This window comes from Gorilla gorilla, chromosome 5 (genome assembly GCF_029281585.2).
Source record: "Gorilla gorilla gorilla isolate KB3781 chromosome 5, NHGRI_mGorGor1-v2.1_pri, whole genome shotgun sequence".
NCBI lineage: Eukaryota > Metazoa > Chordata > Mammalia > Primates > Hominidae > Gorilla > Gorilla gorilla.
In genome coordinates, this window is record NC_073229.2 from 130,906,460 (window position 1) to 130,929,543 (window position 23,084).

The window sequence follows — 23,084 nt, forward strand, 5'->3', positions numbered from 1 at the left end:
GACAGAGTGAGACTGTCTCAAAAAAAAAAAAAAAAAAGAAAGAGAAAGAAAAGTAAAGAAAAGAGAAGGATGAGACTCTTGTCTTGAGCACTGACCAGGTACTCCATTCCTCCTTGTCACTGGATTCTGTCCTGAACTCCATCCAATATGGCCAGGGCACCTCCTTGGTGCTCTGTTACATGCTTTGTCATGAACCCCATCTTGACCCCAAGTGGAATGACCACTCAGTCCACTGCAGGCAGCCTTCATGAATACACCTTTCTATAGGAGGACCCACTTAATCTTCCTGAAGAGGGCACAAAAAACAGGCTCTTAAAACCTGCATCTGTCCTCTCAAACTCTTAACACATTTGGTACACAGTTTTCTCAGGCAGCCCATGCAGAGTGGGTAAGTGTGGAGATGTATATTATTCTAATCCTTCCAACATAGCTTCTCCAGACATGCCTTCCCAGGGCCAGTTCAGAGCAGGCTGGATGGACAGTGCGGTGTCTACCCTTGATGTGTAGTCGAACTTACTCAGTGATGCTTCCTGCTGCATGTAGATGCCTACAGCCGGTGGTGTTCCAAGGTGAGAAGGTGGGAGGGGAGCCAGATACATGGTTTGCTATAGGTGCAGACAGTAGAGGTTTATAAGCAATAATAAAACCAAATAAAAGGTAATTCACTTTTTATGAAAAGCCTATGAACTGGCAATTGCCCACAAATGGGCAATTCTACATAATGGCTGTGATAAAACACCTTCCTCGCAAAGTAGTTTTTGGGTTTAAATTCTAAACAATTTCTGTGAATTTTAGTTAAATACATGTATGCTTCAAATTAGCAAATTGTATTACTTATCCATTGATATGCATTGTTCTCTACATGAAAGCGAATTTTGGAACTCCCTGTTAGTCATACTGTCTCCTAATACACACAGACTCACCTGCACAGTCTCAGTGGCACCAGGATAAGCCCAGAAAGGACAGAGTTTCCACCAAGGCAGTTGTTTGTCCACCTCCTGGGTACTATATATGTCTGCCTTTACATAATGCATTTGAAACAAAGAGAAAACAATGATTGTAAAGATAAAGAAATAGAACTTCAGTTGCTTCAATACTGCCATTCCACATAACCACTTGTAGTTTTTATTTGTATTTTTAAAAATGTAGTAGTGAAACAGAGCATGCACTTCAAGGTATGGTATTTTTTAAACTTTTTTAGAATGGAGGTGAAATTTATAGAACATAAAAATAACAATTTTAAAGTGTATATTCCGTGGCATTTAGTAAATTCACAATGTTGTACAACCATCACCTCTGTCTAGTTCCAAAACTTTTCATCATTCCCAAAGAAGATTCCATGCCCATTATGCAGTCACTCCCTGTTCACCCCCATTTTTGGTTGCAAGTACAAATTTTAGTTCACACATGAAATTTTTTACTAATTTTTAAATGCATATATATATATATATATATATACATGTATTTTTTTCTTTTTTTTTTGAGACGGTGTTTCTTTCTTGTTGCCTAGGCTGGAGTGCAATGGTGCCATCTCAGCTCACTGCAACCTCTGCCTCCCAGGTTCCAGAGATTCTCGTGCCTCAGCCTCCTGAGTAACTGGGATTACAGGCGCCCACTACTACGCCCAGCTAATCTTTTTGTATTTTTAGTAGAGACGGGGTTTCACCATGTTGGCCAGGCTGGTCTTGAACTCCTGACCTCAGGTGATCTGCCCACCTCACACTCCCAAAGTGCTGGGATTACAGGTGTGAGCCACCACGCCCAGCCATAATATATTTTTAGTTTGAAATTTTCTTTATTATTATTTGTTATAAACTGTAATTTTATCATCTCATACTACAACAAACATGTAGGTATAAGTCTTCCCTGTTTTCAAAAGTCGTATTAATGTTATAAAATATTTAATCTATTTCTTTTTATTTTACTATAATATTTATTTCACTTCTTTTTTCTTTTTTTCTGGCGTAACAGTATATATGAAGTTCAATTTTTAAAATTTACTGAGTCTGTTTTTTTCCTGGACATTGTTATTATCTGTTCCATTTTTATGATTATTACTGAAGATAATTTTGTTGTATAGATGAAGATCGACAAAAATGAATTCATTCTGGGCATCAAACAAGCCAGATACACACTGACCATAGCTGCATAAATGTAGCTTGGTCCCTGTTTGATCATCAGTCCTTTCATTGCTGTTTCTGCTTGCAGTTGGGGTCACATACCTTGCTGACTCCTCCTACTCTTTAGTCATGCATGGGGAGTGTAGAGGAGGAAAAAACTTTTTTCCTCTTCCTCCTGGGTTCTCCAGCTGGGGGCCTGCAAATGAGACTGACAAAAGGCAGTCTAAAAAGCAAGAGAAAAACAGAGTTTATTAACATATGCAATGCACATACTCACAGAAAAACTCAGTGATGAGCAAGTCAAAGGGATGGTTAGAGGTTGGGGCTTATATAACACCTTAACAAAGAACAATAAATTTGTAGAGAAGTGATGAGACAAAGGAAAGGATTTTAGCCTTCCAAGGTGCTACGGTTTCAATGCCCTTTCCAAGATTCATGTTGAAATTTATTGCAGGGCCAGGCATGGTGGCTCATGCCTGTAATCCCAGCACTTTGAGAGGCTGAGGTGGGAGGATCACTTGAGCCCAGGAGTTCAAGACCAGCCTAGGCAACATAGTAAGACCCCATCTCTAAAAATAATTTATTGCAGGAGGTGGAGCTTTTAAGGAGTGATTAAGTCATGAAAGTTTGGCCCTCATGAATGGATTAATGCTGTTATCACAGAGTAGGTTAGTTATTGAGAGTGGGTTCCTGATAAAAAGGAAGGGTTTGGCCGGATTTCCTCTGTCTCTGTTTCATGGACTCACTTCCACCTTCCTCTCTTTAACCATGGAATGAGACTTGACAGATGCAGGTGCCATGCCCTTGGACTTCCCAGCCTCCAGAATTATGAGCCAAATAAATCTCTTTTCTTTATAAATTATGCAATCTGTGGCTTCTGTTATAGCAGCAGGAAACAGTCTAAGACACAAGGGCAGAAAACTGTGGGAAGATAAATATATGAGGGAAACTAATAGAAAGTCAGGATTGTCTTAGTAAGGTTTGTGGTATAGATTCCCCTCATGCTGTCACTGAGCTAAAAAAAAAAAAAAAAAAAGTCTGGTGATTAAGCATCTGAACCTACTTCTAGGCAAATGGTGGGGGAAGGAGAGGAGAGTGTTTTTTTGGTGTCCACTGTTTTCAATTGTCTTCAGCTTCAAATAATTCTTACGCCAAAGTACAAATTTTAGGGTGGCATATTCTGATCCCCTACAGTAGCCATCTCTAGAGCTAGCTCCACTCAGGAGAGACTAATGCTCCTTCTTTAGCTTCTTCCTCTTCTCTGAGTCCCTTACTTCATAGGGAAGCCCAGTGTTTCCAGCTTTCACTGCCCCTCATTAGAAATAGGTTGGAGATCCCCTCCCAAGAAACTGGCTGGGGCAGGTGAACTCAGCACATGCCCTGGGGGCACAGTTCACAGAGTGGAGCAAGCCCCAGCCCATCCAGAAGATTTCATGGAGCTTCTTTTCTCAAACACTCTCCTTAGTAGACAGGCATGTCTAAAAATATATAAACAAACTTGAAAGTATTGCAAAATATTTTCTCTCAACAAGTATAACTGAATGATCTTGCCTTGCCAGAGGCGTGAGGACTTCCTAACCTTATCTCCACGGGTCTGGCATGTTTACACCCAGCAGCCCTTAGCCTTAGTGATGGGAGATTACTTGAGCCAGTTTGGCGATCTGGGTGCCCATTATTTGAGGACAATTTTTTAAGTTTAGGTACATGTTTTAGTATTAAAGAGAGTGCTGAGATAGTATCATCAATTATCTATCCCAGTGAGCCCAAGAGGTGTGATAACCAAACGGGCTTAAAAACTTTCATCTCCTCACTCTGCATACAACATTGCCGAGAACCTCCCCATAAATGGAGGCTAATCCACAGAGAGGCTGATAAAGCTTCAGCGTTGGGGCTCCTCACTTGTACAAGCTTCTTCCAAAGCTCCATACCTAATTGTGTATTCATAATTTGTGTTCTTTTTCTTAAACAGGTCTGAGGGGAAAAAGAGACAAACTGTTTTCTCCTCCTATGCTCTCACAACATAGAACGTTTCTTTGATTAGATATTTCCCCACATACCAAGCAATTCTCCAGCAGACACCAGCTGGGTGTCCTCTAATTCAGTTTAATTCTGACACTGTCTACCTGGCGATAGTATCAGATCCCACTGGTTAAGGGCTGAGTCCCACAGGTTTGCCCCTACCCCCAACTTCAGATGCCCATGACAAGCCCCAGATTGTGACCTGTGCTTCTGACCACCAGCTATAAATTGGGGTTCCCACAACTCCCTCCTTGGGTTTGATTTATTTGCCAGAGTGGCAAACAGAATTCAGGGAAACACTTTACTTATGTTTATCCATTTATTATAAAGGATATCATGAAGGATACAGATGAACAGCCAGATGGAGGAGACACACAGGGCAAGGTATGTGGGGAGGGGCACAAAGTTCCCATGCCCTTTCTGAGCATGCCCTCCAGGTACCTCCACATGTTTTGTAATCCAAAAGCTCATCCAAGCCCTGTCCTTTTGTTTTTTTTTTCATGGAGGAGTCATTATATGGACATAACTGATTAAATCATTGGCCATCGGTGATCACCTGAACTTTCGGTCCTTCTCCCCAACCTAGACATTGGGGGCTGGAGCTGAAAGTCCCAATTCCCTAATCATGCCTTGGTCTTTTGGTGACCAGCTTCCATCCCAAAGCTATCTAGGAGCTCCCAGCCACCAGTCATCTCATCTGCTTACAAAAAGACACTTATCCCTTTAGAGATTCCAAAGGTTTTAGGAGCCAGGTATCAGGAACCAGTGGCAGAGACCAAATATGTATTATTTATTATACCATAATATCATAACAGAGTTCCCCAAATTATATAAACTTCAAGCCCCACAAATCCTGGATTGACCCCTGCTTCTACATATCCCTTTAATGGATCTGTGTGAGAATTTCTAAGAGACCTATGCCCCGAATAGACACTTAATTTGATTAGCTAATGCCAGATCATTCTCCAACCTGTGCTCCCACGAGCAGCAGGAAAATCTTATTCCCACACCTCTGCCAGCATTGGCATTCTCAAGCTCTCTAAATTCTCTAGGCTAATAGCTGTGTAATAGCCTTACAGCCTTATACAGTCTTGAGTTATTGTAAATTGTCTGAATATGTCACCCATTTTTCTTTTGGGGTACTATCCAGAGTTCTTTGTATATTCTAGATATTCATCCCCTTTGTCACTTTTAGACCTCATAATCTCTTCCCAAACTGTCATCATCTCTTCAGTTCAACTGCGATGTCACTTGTTCACAGAAATCCTTAATTTTGGTGTAATCCGATCTACCAATTTGCCTTGTGGCTTGCACTTTCGAAGTCTTGTTTAAGGATTTCTTTACCCCTTTCAGGTTGCAATGCTTTTCTCCTGTTAACTTTATGATCTTATCTTTCACCTTTAGGTCTCTTGTCTGTTGGAGATCTCCTTTGTATGTGGGGTTAGATATGGATCCTACTTGAATTTTCTCTATCCTTTCTTTCTCTGACTATTTTTCCATCACCATCTACTAAACAGTCCATCCACCCCCTAATTAAACTGTGGAGCCAACTCGGCATTGTATGAAATTCACAGGTAAATGCAGAGCTACCTGTGAACCGTCTATTCCACTCCACTCCCACATTCAAAACAACTTTGTAGGGTGTCTTGCTATCTGGTGGGCAATTTCCCCTCTTTATTCTACCATTTGATTTAGCTCCTTGTGGAACTTATTTTTTCCTATACATTTTATTTACTTATTTTTAAAATATGGAATGCTTCACAAATTTGCATGCCATTTTTGCACAGAGGCCATGCTAATCTTCTCTGTATCATTCCAGTTTTAGTATAGGTGCTACCACAGTGAGAACTCCTATACATTTTAGAACAAACATATCAAGTATCTATAAAAAAATTACAACTAGGATTTTAACTGGGATTGCACTAGATTTATAAGTTAATTTGGGGATATTTGACATCTTTATAATTTAAGTCATGTCATCTAAGACCTGGCATGTCTGAGGGGAGAGAATTGTGAGAAGAGATTGAAATAGATATTAACGAATGTCTTGGAGAGGGTCCCAAGTCCTGTCCTTACCATAGGCCTTGCTTGAGTTTGGGGGCTGGGCAATAAAAACCCATTTTAGTCAAAGAAGAACTGAGTGCAGAGGGAACTATGCTTCGCTTCCCTGGGTGTGAACCAGAGGCTCTGCAAGCGTATAAGAGAAGCCCCCATCTGGCAAGGACTGAGTGAGAGGCCAAGGAAGTCAGTGTCTCAGAAGCTCCCCCAATACCCAGCAGGGGGAAGAAAAAGCAGCCAAGCGTGCCCAAGCACCACAGGCTTGCAGAGCCAAAGGAACCTGGGAATATGTGGGCCTGGTGACGTGAGGCCATGGTGGATTTGGGCACAAGTGGTAGATGCCAGCGCATGACTAAGAGGACAAGATGTGCCAAGTTTCAGCTGAGTCAATGCCAATGGAAGGCAGAGAATAGTGTGAGCCAGAAACTCCCTCTCACCAGCGCCTGGGTGCTGCAGTGCCCTCTCTCTCTGCACAGGAACTGTGACAGCCTTCAGGGAGAAGAGGACCTAGGAGGAGGAGAAAGATCCAGAAATTGACTATTGATTCAAGAAGTCGTGAGTTTTAAAGCAAAAGTTATCTTGAATTGATAGGTTCAGTTTTGTGGAAATAAATAGTCACATTTTATTTTTACCCCTGAATACTGAACTATGGTGGTTATATAAATTTCATATCCACTATACAACTTTTAGTTTCTGCAGACTGGATTTCAGTAGTAGAATAAAATCTGTTGAGGAGGGACTTAGAGAATTAAATAAATATGATGTAACTATAGTAAGGCAGGAAGAAATTGAGGCATAGGCCGGGCACAGTGGCTCACACCTGTGATCCCAGAACTTTGGGAGGCTGAGGCAAGAAAACGGCTTGAACCCAGGAGGCAGAAATTGCAGTGAGCTGAGATTGTGCCACTGCACTCCAGCCTGGGTGACAGAGCGAGACTCTGTCTCAAAAAAATAAATTAAAAAAAGAAAGAAAGAAAGAAATGGAGGCTTAAAGAAACCAAAGGCTTTGCTTCTCATAAAAGTGAATTAATGGCAGACAAATGTGGACAATTTTATCATTTCCAGGCCTCACTGTTTCTAAACTTAAACAAATACTTTGATGGGATTCTGGAATAATCCTCCTGAGACCACAGCCCTACTCACAGAGCTCTTCTAGTTCGTGGAAGCTGACCTACAGAAGGGGGAGCACTTCAGTGTGGCCACCTCTCTCCAGAGTAAAGTCATTGCCACACAAGAAGTGTCCAGAGCACAGAGGCTGGCTGGGTTTCCTGCTGTTGCCTGGTGATGCCCTGTCTCAAACAGAATGTGCAGCCCCTCGGGAGGTGAGGCATCCTGCAGCTGGTCTGGGAAGACCCCTGGTCCAGTGGGAAGAGATGGGTGTGGCTTTTATTTTAAGAGATGGGGTCTTGCTATGTTGCCCAGGCTGGTCTTAAACTCCTGGACCTCCCAAAGCATTGGGATTACAGGCGTGAGCCATAGCACCTAGCCTTGTGTGGCTTTTAAATATCCCTTGTTTATGGACTAAAATGTCCTCTAATGAAAGGTAGATACTGCTTCTAAGATGCACTCCATTTTAGTTCTGGCATTGGAGGAGCTTGGAGTGTTTTCTGTGTACAACCCTCCCTGTACCTCTAGCACAAACAGACAATGAGACCCTGTCTCCTACCCCTTACCAGCTCTAGAGAACCCAGAGGAGTGGAGGCAGGCCACTTCTCCTCTGAGGAGAGCCTCCTCCAAACCATGCAGTCTTTGGGCATCAGCTGCTTCCCCTGCTGTATTGGCCAAGGGGACCCCATCTTGTAATGGCCTCTGGTTGTAGAGTCCAGGCAGATCTCGCCTTCCAACCCAGTCTTCTCTGAATTTGCTGGCCAGCCATCATCATCTTCTTCTCTCCTTTGAAATGGAGGCTCAGGAACTTTGACTCTTTGTCCTTATCATTTGTAGGGGCCTGTCACAAAGCTGGCTCCAGGGTATTCTGTCCAGGCCCCTTGGCCACCGTTGCTCTGCTGCTCTGGTACCATGGGGGACATGAAGCTTCACTAGGGCTCACAGTCACTCCAGAACTCACCTTGGGAAGGGAGACCCTAGTCTTTCCACCCTGGGAGCCCCCCATGTTGACCTGAGGCATCTATTCTACAGCCTGTTCCCCCAGCACTCAGCTAGGGTAGGAAGCAGGGACCCCAAACCTGCGTCCATGTTCTCATCCTCTGATTTGATACAGCTCACAATGCAAGGATGGTTTTTACGTTTTTAAATGGCTGAAAAGAAGAATAATAGTTTGGGACACATGAAAATTATATAAAATTCAAATTTCTGCGCCTGTAAACTTTTATTGGAACATAGTCATACTCATTCCTTCACATATTGTCTATGACTGCTTTTGTGTGACCATAGCACAGTGGAGTACTTGCAGTGGAGACTATGGGGCCCACAAAACCTGAAATATTTACTGTTCGGCCCTTTGCCATAAAGGTTTGTGGACCAACCCCTGGTCTAGGCTGAACTCTCCCTCTTCTGATAGCTGTGTATAGTCAAAGCTACTAGTGCTCCCAGAATGGTGGGGAAAAGCAGATGAGACAACTTCTGCCACCAGCCCAGCAGCTGCCAGAGTAGGGACTGTGGCTTTTATCATTGTTCTTAGGACCAGTACATATTCCTCTGATGGTAAATAATTTTCAGTAACTCCAAGTTCAAAAGTTCTCTTCATAATCAAATTGATTTTTTATATTTCTTTGGAAGAAAAGGTTACTACTACCTTGTAATAAGTTACTTTTTTACAGTGTTATAAAAGAATGAATTGATGAAATAACTTCCAAGCAGGAAGATGTTCTCAAACCAGTTCTTGTTAATTTTTAGCTCAATCAGACAATTAGAACCACAAACTCAGGTATTAAAAACACTGAAGATGGCCAGGTGCGGTGGCTCACGCCTGTAATCCCAGCACTTTGGGAGGCTGAGGTCGGCGGAACATGAGGTCAGGAGATCCAAACCATCCTGGCTGACACGGTGAAACCCCGTCCGTATTAAAAATACAAAAAAATCAGCTGGGCGTGGTGGCGAGCACCTGTAGTCCTAGCTGAGGCAGGAGAGTGGCGTGAACCCGGGAGGCAGAGCTCGCAGTGAGCCGAGACTGCGCCACTGCACTCCAGCCTGGGCGACAGAGCAAGACTCCATCTCAAAAAACAAACAAACAAACACACAAACAAACAAACAAAAACACTGAGGACTATCCATATATTAAAATAATTTTGAGTGTGTGTGTGTGTGTGCGTGTGTGGGCTCATCAGTTCAACAAACTGAATTGAGAATAGGAGTAGAGTGTTTATCCTCTTGAAGGAGATTTTGAATCTGATTCTAGATTTGTATTGTTTAAAATTTGCAGTCCATCTCTAAACTCATGGACTAGGAAAAGGCTTGGGGAGGACGCTAGGAACGTAGCCATCTTTTGTTCAACTTTGAGAAAGCCAAACTGAAGACTTTACAACATAACAGTAAGTGTATGAACTTGTCTGTTCCTTTGGGCTTTCAAAAATTCGTTTATTCAACATTCATTTACTGAGAACTCATCACTTACCCTTACAATGCATTATATTAGAGGCAAAAAGCTACAAAGATATATGCCACCATCTCTGCACACAGAGAGAATCCAGTAAAGTGGGCGGGTTTTCTTGATTGTAAGGAGCAGACTCAGCTAGGTTAGCTCAGGAGGGAGATAAACGTGGAACATCAATGGAGTTGGTCTTCCACAGAAGGAAGGAAGAGGCATTGGAAGGGATAGGCCTCACTGCCCTGGGACTGAGGAGCCACTCTGGCTCCAGGAGACTCCAGGGCTCTGTGGCAGGAGTTAGGGGGCCATGTCCACTGGCCTAGCTCACTCTCCTCTGAGCTGCTTCTTTCCCTTGGCCTGAAACTCTTCTCTCCACCATCACTACAGCTTGCTCATAGTTTCAATATTTTGCAACCGGGGCTTCTTACAGCCTATTGTAGCTCCAATTCTTATCTTTTCATTTCAAAGCATTCTCCCAAGTCTTTTCTTTTTTTCTTGACCTTTCTTTGGTTAACTTTCCGAGGTAGAAATGGCGTTTAACCCAGCTTTTATGTATGCGTCAGGTTATGAGAAAAGTTGCTGACCAACCTATTGATTGGCTGTCTTTTTGTTAGGTGTCAACCATGAACAAATCTGCTCTAGGGACAGGGTCATACAGGGCAAAGTATCCTCACTTAGAGCTGCTCCTTTGGGCTGTCCCTAGCAGGCTTAGTGGGAATGACAGACAATGGGAATAACTTGTTTACCATGGAAATAAATACATATAAAATTAGCTCTATGCTATGATAATACTATGAGTCAAATTCCTCGGGCCACCATAACTGCCCAGGTAGTGGGGAAAGAAAATAAACCATAACCAGGTAGGATTAGAGCTGGGGGAAGCTCTTGTCAACAGGGCTTGCTCTTCCATGGGTAGCCAGGAGGGCAACACCCAGGGGAGTAAGCAGCTTCAGGCTGAGTATTGTATCCAAGGGGTTTCCTGGCAGTAAGCCATCAGGAAGGCATTGTAAGAATTAAAGAAAGAGGAGAGAAACACGAAGGGTGGCTCAACAGTTTACAGGTTTATTTTAAACCTGGGAGGGACTTCTGATCGAGTTAGGTCAGAAGCCTCACTCTCTTGCGGACTAAGAGTTTTTAAAGATTCAGAGTGGGAGAGTTTATCGAGGCTTGCACTGCTTCTGTGTCTCTTTGTTGTGCTTATTTGGAAGGGAGAGTTGTGTGTCTGTTCCCATACATCTTTCTGTAGCTGCAGGCATATCCCCCCAGTCTGCCTTTAGCCTCCCTATCTTAGTGCACCTGAAAGGAAAGGAATGTGCCTATTAAGGCCCACTCTTTTACTGGGGCCCATTGTATGAGGGTGAAGTTTGGCAGTTACCCAAGAGACTTTCCTCCCACTTCCCTCTGTGCCCGTCTTATCTGTATTTTACTGTCTGCTCTTTCTGGCTGCTTGTAATGAGAAGACAAGTGTTTTTCTTGAAATGCATGAGACTAGAAAGGGAGCTGGAAATTAAAGCGGCAGTGTTTGTCCGAGATGATGGTGCTCCTGTCCTGTCAGGCATAGTTCAGGGTGATGAGTTCCCTGAGAGCCAGTGATTGGTTGTACCATACTGAGGGTAAGTTCCAGTCTGACAAGGAAGAGCAACCAAAGTTAGGCAGGATCTCCAAGTCGTCTGAAGCTTGGAGAAAACAACTAATCCCAGTGGGAAACTGGAGGGCTAAGCAGACACCAAAAATAGAGGCTCCGTCTTATAGAATGTGCATATTGTGTGGTGCATGTATGTGCATGTGTGTGTAGGGGAAAACACTGATACAACTCTGAGGACACATATCAGTCACAATAACACAAACGATTCCTAGTGGTGCAAATGACTTGAGACCTTCACCTGCAACATGGCTAAGAGGCTACAGAAGACAGAAATTCAGAGGAGTGAGTGAGGATTCAGGGCAATTATCACAGACAACTCTTCAGCTGACCTTAATGTATGTATTTATCAGAAACAAAGGGAAGGAGGTGAGGAAACTCGGTCAGTAGAATCAAAAAGTTCTGGCTCATCTGATATCTTCCCCCTTGGGCCTGGAATCACCTACATAGCTAAGGGGGTTGTAAGAGAACTCAGAAGGTAAATTACTCCCAGTTACTTGCCACAGAGTGAGGTCCACGTGGGGAAGCCAGCTAGTAGACTGAATCTCCCCTGAGGGTTGGTAAGAACATGCAAAGAAAAGAACCCTGCAGGGCTAAGTCCTCTTCTTCATTTTCAAGGAGCAGGGCATCATGGGCCTTTTTCATCACTTTTCAAAAGTCTGAGCTGCTTCTGTTGCTTCCATTTGTTCACCATGAAAAAATCTACTTAGGTGGTCACCCCAAGTGCTTTAACTCTCTTTATCTGGAGTCAACAGCAGAAGCTTGGCTAATTAACAAAATGATAAAAATCATAATGATAAATAATAAAAATGGCTTCTCATTGGTAAAATTAGTGATCAGTTAATTAACATGAAGGAAGTGAGAAATGGGCTTTTACTATTGAACCTAATGGTGTTCGAGACAAGTGGACTGGGGAAAGCATTAGGGACAGTCTCTACTCTTACGTAAGCTGGGTGTAAGATTTTGGCCAGCCCTTCACTTGTCACCTTTCTAAATGGCATAAGAAATATGATTCTGACCTTGTCCTGTGTTCAGCTGTGAATTCAGACAATTCAGTTACCTGGTGCAATTAAAATCTGGTCTTTAGAATACTGCCCTGTCACTCTTAAGAGGCCCTTTCATGTAGAGTGTGGACAAAGCACTGAAAAGGTCAGAGGGCTGGAAATTTGCCAAGCTTACAGAACCAGCTTCATGAACGATTTTGGATCTTCTTACTGATAAATATGTACATGTGCCAGCATTTGGGCTGAGATCTGCTTTCATTATAATATGATAGGAAGTAGGGTTATGAGGAGATGAGGCTAATCAGATCCCACTACTTCTTGGCCAGGCTTGGGAACCTTAATGATGCAGAAAAGGGATTTCTATAGAGTCCAGGCAGCATTATTCATTTGTCCACTTGGCAAATGTTTCTCACATAACTTCTATCTGTCAGGCATGTGCTCCTGTGTACCACACTGAGGGTACAGTGTTGCATAGGGCAGATGTGCTCCCCTCCCTCAAACAGCTTACAGACCAGGAGACAAGTGATCAAGCAAGTAATTACGACCAGTGGTGAGTAATATGGCAGGGAAATGCAGAGAAGCGGGGACACAGAGCAAACAGAATACCCATGGGTGGGAGGTTGACATAGTGCCTCCTTTCTGCTGAAAAAACTCAAGTGCTAGAACTTATCCATACACCACTGGACAAATGCCTGAAGGCCACTGGTGGGCCTGACCCTATTACAGAATTTACAGCTCAAGGACATTTTGAAGTCCTATGGTCATCCTCTTCCCATCAGCTTGGGGTCACATGGACACCTGGTCCCCTCCTATTTTTATTCCAGAGGGCACTGAGGTTCAAATACACACGCTGCGGTTGGCAGATTTTATCCCTAGAGACCAAAGCATGAAGAGGCTCCATGACTTGCCCAAGGGCATTTATTGAGTCAACAGTAGAAATGCGAAGAAAATTCTGTCACCTGACACTGGGGCCAGCTCCCCTTCCCTTGACACATCATCTAAGGGGGGAAATAATCTTCTGAAGTATCAAATAACTCTGGTATTTTGATGAGTGAGCAAGCTGGTAAGCAAATAATGAGAAAAGTGAGTGTCGAATTTCCCTTGACATAACCCTTGTGGAAAATGCAGCGGCAGATGCAAGAAGAATGTGACTTATATTATAATGAAAGCAAAAATATTTTCAAATAGATTCAGGGGACTAATAAACAGAAGGGCTGGCTATGAGTGTCAGCCTAAAGGAGAGCAGAGAAAAAGATCCTAGAGTTCTCAGCCAGGCAAGATGACTGCTTACAATACACAGCTTTCATATAGGGAGTGAGTGTCCTTTTTCATCCTCTTAGTTACGGAAGGGAAAGGGAAAGGCATTCTTCAAACACAGATCACTTCAGAGTAGTCTCACTTGAGAAGCTAGTGACGTGTGCTGATAAAATGACGGGTGCTGGATTCTTGTTGAGATGAGGAAACAATGCCTTTGAGGGTAGAGGATCTGTGAATCACTCCCTCTGTGCCAAAGAAAGGGACTCAGGAGAAGCCTGGCCTGAGTGCTATGAGTCCACTGACCCCTCAGTCACACTAAATATCTACGAGAACCATGAAGGAATGGGCTTCTACATTTCAGATTGCGAATTCTGAAAAGAATGAAATTCCTTACAGAAGTTTATCTTTATTTTCTATTGGGTAGAATTTCTAGAAGCTTCTTTAAAAATTGTGGTTTCCTTGGCCTTAAAGAGTGATAATAACTTTTCCCTCAGCATAATTCTGCCCCACCCTAAAACAGCACTGTGTCTGGTGCTTCTTGTTTGTCCCAATGGCAGCACCTAGGATTAGGTTTCTTCAGTCTTCCTGTAATAAAACAAAACAACATTGAAATGAGTTTCTATGATGGCTACTTTTATGTGTCAATTTGACTGGTCCAAGGGCTTGCCCAGACAGCTGGTAAAACATTATTTCTGGGTGTGTCATGAGGGTGTTGAATTGGTAGCTGCATAAAGAACACCTGCCCTCACCAATGTGAGTGAGCACCATCTAATCCATGGAGAACCCAAGTAGCATCAAAAGGCAGAGTAACGGTGAATGTGCTCCCTTCTTGAGCTGGGGCATCTATCTTCTGGCCTCAGACATCAGACCTATGTATATATATCAGGCCTATGTGTATACCTCTCTATATATCCGATATATAGATATAAGATATATATCTATATAGATCTATAGATCAATAGGACAGATCTATATATAGGATATATACATCTATATATCCTATTCCTATATATAGGATCCAATATATAGATCTATATATCCTATTGTTTCTGTTTCTCTTGAGGGCACTAATACAGCTTCTTTAGGATCTTTCCGTTTAAAAGAGAAAAGGAGGATGGCAAGGAAAAGATTTTCCTTTGACATTTATTTCACTTGGAGGACTGTATTTACTGAAACATTTCTATGGGCTTCATTTTATAAAGGCAACCATACACAATCTGTCCATGTCAGTAGACACACAACATCCACACCCCCAGACAATTTAAGATTAGAAAGCTCAGATCTGGTTGGCCTCGGTGTGCTCATTTGACTCCATTTTTCTTTCCTCATCTGCAAGATATTCAACATTATTATGTCAATGGATTGATTGTATTGGGGAAGAAGAGGAGATGTCACTAAAGTTGGACATCACTATTTTTTTCCCGGTTTTTTAAAGGTTTGTAGCATGGAAACAAATCTCTCTAGACTAAACTACACAAGAAGCCAATCCCCTTCATATGAAAAACATTCCACTTGACAGGACAAATCCTTTGATTTTTCTGCAAGGAAATTTTATGAAAGAGCCTGGAAGCTTGTTTACAGAGACTAGAGAAGAATAAGCTCCGTGGAGAGCTCTTTCCTGAGACCTGAACACCCAACTGTCTGCTGGACATCATTTTCTTAGACACCCCCAAATTCAACATGTCTAAAACAGAACCTATTGTCTCTTCTCCCTACCCCTCCAACCCTGCTCCACTGAAGTTGCTATCTCATTGATGCCACCATCTTCCACCCAGGTGTCCAAGCTAGAAACCAAGGAATCCTCCGTGAGGCCTTTCTCTCGCATCCTCTCCGCTATCCAGTTAGTTACTAATTCCTGTTACTGCTGCTTCCTACATTTCTCAAATATTTATCCACTTCTCTTCATTTTCACTGCCTGCCCTGGTGGCGGCTCTGAGCATCTCTCATCTGGATCACTGCACCAGCCTCTTAATGGGGGGCCCTACCTCCTGCCTTGCCCTCCATCTGTTCCCTACATGCAAGAGAGTGATCCTTCTAAAATGCAAATCTGAACCCATCAGTTTTCTGCTGAAGATCCTTCCATAGCTCCCTACTGGGAATAAAGGTCAAACAATGCTTAGAAAGAACTTCTTTGTTTGAACTGGTTTATCTCTTCAAAGTCTTGACTAACCACTCCTACCCTCTCCTACTCCATCCTTGAGCTGTGAAAACTTGTAGGTCCCAGATGAATCTGCCTTGCAGTCTGTCTCCTCTTGGCCTTTGCATATAGTAGCCTCACAGCATGGAACACTCTTTACTCTCACTCTTCGCCTAGAAAACTGCTACTGCCCCTTCAGATCTCAGCTTAGAAGCCTCTTCTCAACTTAGCTTACATGCTCCCATAGCACAGCCTGTATGTCCCATTTCAAAGCTCTTGCCTCACTTGGGAATGCAAATGTCTATTTACTCATTTGGCTGTATTCACTGCTAAAATATATGCTTCTTATATGACATGTTAGAAAAGGCAAAACTATAGTGACAGAAAGCAGATCAGTGGTTGCCAGTAGCTGGGGAGAGGGTAGGAGATTGACTACAAGCAGTGCAAGCAATCTTTTCAGGGTGATGTAAATATTCTCTATCTTGATCCTAGTAGTGGTTATACTACCCCGTGCATTTGTCAAAATGCATCAAACTTTACACTTAAAATGAGTGAATTTTATTGTATAGCAAGTATACCTCAATAAAGCTGGTTGTAAGAAAAATTAATATGTGATCCTCTAGGGCAGGTTTATACTTAGAACCATCCCTGGCTCATAGTAAGTGCCTACAATAGGTAATTGTTAAACCAATGAATGGATAAACAAATCAATATTATTTCCTTTCCCCTATTGTTTTGTACAATTGGCATAAAATTATTTTTTTAAAGACATGTTTAAAAAGTGTTCATTTATGACCTACCTTGTCATCCCATCAGTGGAATCAAATTTCTTTCAGTGAAACATGTAAACGTAAGACCTGTGCATGTCTTATGGGAGAAAATGTTTCCAGGATGAACTCAGAGGAGGAGACAGCATTACAGTGGCGCCAGACAGCCGCAGCTCTACTTGCCCTAGGCACGAAGAGGGTGAGAAACAAATGCTTCAGGGGACTGGCTAGCAGCAGTTCTGAGGCCTGCTGCCCTGAAGCTTCTTTTCTGCAGCTCCTGGCTGATCCGGGTTCTGGATGCATCATGTCTTGAAGGCACTGACAATATCCACTTCCTATTCCTTAGCTGTGTATGTCTTCCTTCCCATGGACTAGGTAGCTCAGGAAAAACAGAGTGGGAGCTCCTGCCCAGACCACCACGTGAAGGCCTGGGTGCTGATGCAGAGAGACTAACTAGAGACAAGTACCGGCTTTGGCCCGAGACATCTTTGACCAGAGGCACAGGATGTACTTGCTTAACGGTAACCTATACCGGGGTTAACCCTTGCCCAGCTGTTCCAGGTTAGGAGCCCTTTCTGCACTGACAGTCTCCTTCAAGAACAAAAGAATATTTTGAATTGGAAAAGATTAGCTTGCTCTTTCCTTCATTTGCAGTTGAGGAAACTGAGGTCAGAAAGGGTGAGAGACTTGGCTGGACTATGACGAGATCACTGGGACTGGAACCTTGTTTCTGCACTTGAGGGCCAGCTGCCAGCAGCCTCCCTGCACCACTCCCAGGTGGTTTGCTCGTCCCAACGCACTGCAGTGCGGGGAAGGAGTGTGCTCTCCTTCATAACCCAGCAGGGATTAACGCAGGCTACTTAGCTGAATTTAGAAAGTACTTGGTGAATCAATATAATGAATCTCAGAATTCACATTTTCTCTCAGATTTTACTATTGAACAAATGAAAAGAAGAAAAAGTAAAAACAAATGGACTGATTTTTTAAAGATCACACAAGTCATCACCATTCCCAGCTAACTGATGGACTCCCTTGGAAGGTGACGGCTTCTCCACCACCTGTCTAAGCACACATAAAACACATCAAGTCCTCCGTGTGGCTCAGTACCACCTCTTTTCCTCTCACACACCTGGTGGAGACTGTTGAATGAATAAACAGACAACCTCATTTGTAAGTAGGTGGCTTGGAATCCAGAATGCATTTTCCAAAGGAAACGACGTCATAGGAGGGCTTGGGTTTCCTGGGCCTGCCCACAAAGCCTAATTAATCTATCACACTACTGAAAGGCTATATATTTTCAGTAGGAAATAAGGGGAAAAAGAAGTACAGTTACCATAATCATCATAAAATAAACATAAAAACCTGAACAAGAAATGCTTGCCTAGGGCAGACCTTATCCCCACTACCCAGCTCCACTCAGAAGATGGAGCAGAGCCTGTCTCTCTCTCTCTTTTTTTTTTTTTTTTTTTGAGACGGAGTCTTGCTCTGTCCCCCAGGCTGGAGTGCAGTGGCGGTCTCTCTCTCTCTTAAATGAGTGATCATGCCTCAAAATTAGTGCCTTCATTTACTAATAGCCGAATCTCTCTCTGACAGCTGCTCAGATTAACCAGGCATATATTACTTTCATCTTTAATAAACAGGCACTCTAGAGTCGGTGGCTGGTCTCCATGGCAACCAGATGAAGTTTTTCCGCTGATGCTGGGGGCAAAAAGACAGAAGGAATAGACGCTAAGATGGCAGGAGAAGGTACATGTGGATTATAAAGTACTGTCCTCCATTTCTTTACTGGTCCCAGGCTACCTCCCAGCAAGAATGGAGAGTGGCTGTTTCTACCTTCTACTGCACACAGAGGAAAAGGGGTCCTGATCAGTGCTATCAGTACGATGGGAAAGGGCTGGGTTACAGAGCTTAGCGCACACCAAGGCCTGCACTGCCAAGGAGCTACATGCAATTGAATCCATCCAACTGAATTCTCATTTCCTGCGTGTGCCTGGCCCTGTGCTTCGTGCTGCGGAGGTGGTTTACAGTAAAAGCACGTAGAGTAAGTGAGGAGAGGTGCCAACACATATCATGGGGAGGGCAGGAGGAGGTCCAGCCCCTGCCTCCCCAACCAGGAGCAGCTGCAGCTCACAGCACCATTTGCCCTCAAGCTAAGCCACACCTAGTTCTTGAGCTCTGGCCAGGATGACTTTAGCCTTGCCAATCTAGCAGCTGGTCAGGCCGAATCAAGCGTTTTTTGATAGTTCATGGATGCAGCATCATCCACTGGGCCTCTAACACCTGGAGACCCACAGAATTCCTGCCTTCCCTCAGCCATGACTGGTGGATTGACTTGGCCTGCATGACTGGGATCTGACTCACATTCCTAACCCAGGCTGGGGCCCTGACACCCTGCCTTTCTCTTGCCTGCATCTTACCTCAGGCACCTGAACCTAGTTTCATATCCCTAGGCAGGTTCCTGCTCTAAAGGAATGGTCGCCCAGAACCACCCTGACAAAAGCTTTCATACTGTTTCAGCTACTGTTTGCTGCTGGAACTGCCTGCCTCTATGCCCCAGCAGGGGGACAGGTTGCTGTGGGCCCTGAAGACTGGAACTTGGACCACGCGCACCCACTCAGGCCAAGGCCTGGTACCAAATTCTTCCTCATCCCTACAAACCAGGGATGCTGCCAAAATACCAGAAATCCTTATTCCTGAACCTGAGGTGGTATTTGAAATGGGTCTTGAAGGGTGGCTAGGATTTGGACAATAAAAAAGAAGACTTTCTCTGTCAGCACCAGGGTCCTTGATGAGAGTCATAGGGTGATGGTGTAATTCATTCAAATCTCTATTAGGTAACACTAACCTCTGTCTGTTTTCATGGTGCTTTCTGCTGGACTCTCCATCCCTCTGCTGTGTCTCCTGCCTGCTCCCCCCTCGGGTGCTTCCCTGTATTCCTTTTCTCCTGTACTTTTCCACTTGCACCCTACGTCAGTGTTTCCTGAGCTCACCTCTCCTTTTCCTACTCTCTGCTCTGATACTGAACACGGAGTGGCGGGGGGTAGTGGGGAGGGGTGGGGAAAGCTGCTTGCTGTGTCCCAGGTAATTCTCTCATCCTCACTGCCAGCTTTAAGGGGAAATACTGGTCCCAGAAGACAAACCCTTCCTCCTGTCCGTTGGAAACAAGTAGGTTGATTTTTCCATCACAGGAGTGAAACAGCAAAGGCTGTTGGTTGTACCAGTGGATCCAGTGCCTACTAAGAGCTTACTACTCATTTCTGTCCATTTAGTGTGGCATACTCCAGAAGATTCTCTTGCCCCTCCCTTGACCCAAAATACCTCCTCTACTGGTGCCTGGAAGCCTACCATTAACCTAGTCATTCCTTTGTGTTAATCATTACTTTTTCCTAATGGTCTTCCTTTGAACATAAAAGCACTCCCAGAAGGGAAAAGATTTGCTTCCTAATGCCTCTATGCAAACGAAGAATGGAGGGGAAAGTGCCGAAGGTTTCAAACCTTCCCAATGGGGTTGGAGTATAAATCTAATTTGACTGCTTGGAGAATTAACAAAATACATTGAAATTATAGAACTGCTGATGTTCATATAGTCATTTTTCCATTTTTTAATCTTCTTCATTTAACTATAACATACATACAATAGTCTACAAATCTTGAATGTACAGCTTAATACATTTTACATATGTATATACTCATGTAACTACCACCTAGATTAAATATATTTCCAGTGCCCCTGCATCTCTTTCTAGTCAATATTACTCCAAAAATAACCACTTTTCTGACTTCTGTTACCCTAGAATAGTTTTGCCTATTCTTGAGCTTCATGTAAATGGAGCCATGTGGAGCCCAGACTTTTTGACTCAATATAATATTTTTGAGATTCATGCATGTTGTTGCACATATCAGTCATCTGTCCTTCTCTATTATTGCTTAGTATTCCATGGTATGTATTTACTACAATGTCTTAATCCATTTTTCTGTTGATAAACACTTGAGTTACTTCCAGTTTCGCAAAAAGCTGTTTCCTATTTTGAATAAAGCTGCTGGAACATTCTTGTACAAGGTTTTGTGAACATATGCACTAATTTTTCTTGGACTATACCTAGCGGTGGGATTCTTGTTTCATAGAGTAGACGTGTACATAACTTTATTAAAAACCATCAAATAGATTTTCAAAGTGATTATATCCTTTTGCATTCCCACCAGCAAATGCGTGACAGTTGCAGTCACTCCACATTGGGTCAGTCTTTTCAATTTTAGCTATTCTGGCAGAGAAAATTTTGCAGTACTTTTGCTACGAGAGGTAAATTCCTGAGCTGGGGCTCATCGGCAGGAGAATAGAGACCTCCTATCCATGACAGATGTGGAAGTAGAGTTCTGATGAGTTTTTGTTTTGTTTTATTTCATCTTAATAACGAGAAACTGTGGGGCTAGAAAGCTAGAAAAATATTTTTTATCTTGTATCAGTACCAACTAAAAGAAAGCCAATTCTGGGGGTGGTGGGAGGGTGTCACCAGTGGAGAAAAGGGCTAATTTAGGCTAATTCTAGGATAATACTCCCGGTAGGGTGTTAAGACAATACTGCAGGCCCATGTCTGATGATCCAGTCAGAAAGGGAGCTCAGACCAGGATGCTTGGTTGCCAGTAATAGAGACTAGCTTGAGCTATTAGGTTGGTGCAAAAGTAATTGTGGGTTTTGCCATTAGAAGTAATGCCATTACTTCTAATGGCAAAACTCGAAATTACTTTTGCTCCAACCTGATAGCATGATCAAGTGGGAACGTATGAAAGGATATTTGTGTACCCACAGAATTGACAGAGTTGAGAGCCTCGCCTAGAGATGAGCAGGAACTGAGGAGGATCCAGAAGGCCAGGAGCAGGCAGCTCAGTCGATCAGTGTGCTTCCCTGTTAACTGTTCCTGTCATCCTTGTGTCACCTGTTCGAGGTTCAAAGATCCAGAAGTGTTTATCAGATTTGGTTGAGCTTAGGCCACATGCCCACCCTCAGGGCTGGAGGAAGCAGAATCTGGCCACTTCACAATCTTCCATGGTGGGGAGCAGGCGCCTGGATTTATACCCCACTAAGGCTGCATTCATGGGAATAAGTAATTCCCCAAAAGAAATGAGATGCCATCAGGAAGGAGGAATGGATGTTGAGTAGCCAAAGAAATGCCACATGTTCACTAGAGGCCTGCCTTCAACAGCATTAAATTCACACTATCGTGTTAATAGCTTTGGGAGGATGAAAGGAAACTGGCCTGGACCTATAGGGTGAGCAAGGAAAGAGAATTTGACATCAACAATAAAGGCCTAGCCGATTTGCTCACTGCTTCTCAAATGGACTTGAATAAGATGATACTGCGTGACACAAAATTTCTTCTTTTTTTAAAAAATTTTTTTAGATGGAGTCTCACTCTGTCATGCCCAGGCTGGAGTACAGTGGCACGATCTCGGCTCCCTGCAACCTCTCTGCCTCCTGGGTTCAAGTGATTCTCTTGCCTCAGCCTCCCGAGTAGCTGGGACTACAGGCACGTGCCACCACGCCCGGCTAATTTTTGTATCTTTTTAGCAGAGACGGGGTTTCACCATGTTGGCCAGGATGGTCTTAATCTCCTGACCTCGTGACCCACCTGCCTCGGGCTCTCAAAGTGCTGGGATTACAGGTGTGAGCCACCACACCTGGTCACACAAAATTTCTCAATTTGTCATTTTTGGCATATCTGAGTCACTCTAGGATCCCCTTGCAGTGTGGTACAACCTGTGTGAGGGGATCCTGGGTGGAGGTGGTGGGAGGTGGAGACTGTGGAACGGGGTGAAGATCACAGCCCAGGTATGGCACTCTTTTTCAGGTGTGAGCTTCTAAAGGCCTAAGCAAACGTCTGAGACTTGAGGACAAAAATTATGGGTTTCAAAATACATAAATCAAAATACCCATGATCTCAGCACTTTGGAAGGCTGAGGCAGGAGGACCACTTGGGGCCAGGAATTCAAGACCAGCCCAGGCAACATAGTGAGACCTCATTTCTACAAAAAATTTTAAAAATAGCCAAGGGTAGGCCGGGTGCAGTAGCTCACACCTGTAATCCCAGCACTTTGGGAGGCCGAGGCTGGCAGATCACCTGAGGTCGGGAGTTCAAGACCAAACTGACGAACATGGAGAAACCCCTGTCTCTACTAAAAAAAAAAAAAAAAAAAAAAAAAATTAGCCAGGCATGGTGGCGCATGTCTGTAATCCCAGCTACTTGGGAGGCTAAGGCAGGAGAATCACTTGAACCCGGGAGGCGGAGGTTGCAGTGAGCCGAGATCACACTATTGCACTCCAGCCTGGGCAACAAGAATGAAAAAAAGAAAAAAAAATAGCCAAGGGTGGTGGCACATACCTGTATTCCCAGCTACTTGGGAGGCTGAAATAGAATAGCTTGAGCTCACGAGGCCAAGGCTGCGGTGAGCCATGATGGTGCCACTGCACTGCAGCCTGGGCAACAAAGCAAGACTCCATCTCTCAAAAAAAAAAAAAAAAAAAAGATAAGAGAAAA

At 43.6% G+C, this 23,084-nt stretch overlaps 2 long non-coding RNA genes and 1 other non-coding gene across 3 annotated transcripts in view; all 3 read right to left on the bottom strand.

Annotated features, from left to right (window-relative positions):
* Positions 1 to 366: 366 nt before the first annotated feature.
* Positions 367 to 8,924, bottom strand: LOC109027388 (uncharacterized). Its single transcript, XR_002006581.4, has 5 exons — positions 7,871 to 8,924; positions 6,635 to 6,704; positions 2,223 to 2,343; positions 924 to 1,019; positions 367 to 605 (listed from the first exon to the last, which is right to left on the bottom strand). It is a non-coding gene; the product is annotated as an uncharacterized lncRNA (long non-coding RNA).
* Positions 5,882 to 5,988, bottom strand: LOC115935081 (U6 spliceosomal RNA). The gene has a single exon (XR_004070796.1). It is a non-coding gene; the product is annotated as a U6 spliceosomal RNA (small nuclear RNA).
* Positions 8,925 to 11,470: 2,546 nt separating the features above from the next.
* Positions 11,471 to 23,084, bottom strand: part of LOC109027387 (uncharacterized) — a 43,180-nt gene continuing 31,566 nt past the window's right edge. Inside the window, exons 3-5 of the long non-coding RNA XR_002006580.3 lie at positions 21,357 to 21,485; positions 16,585 to 16,735; positions 11,471 to 14,232 (exon numbers count right to left, since the gene is read on the bottom strand). This is a non-coding gene — a long non-coding RNA (uncharacterized lncRNA). The remainder of the gene's footprint in view (positions 14,233 to 16,584; positions 16,736 to 21,356; positions 21,486 to 23,084) is intronic.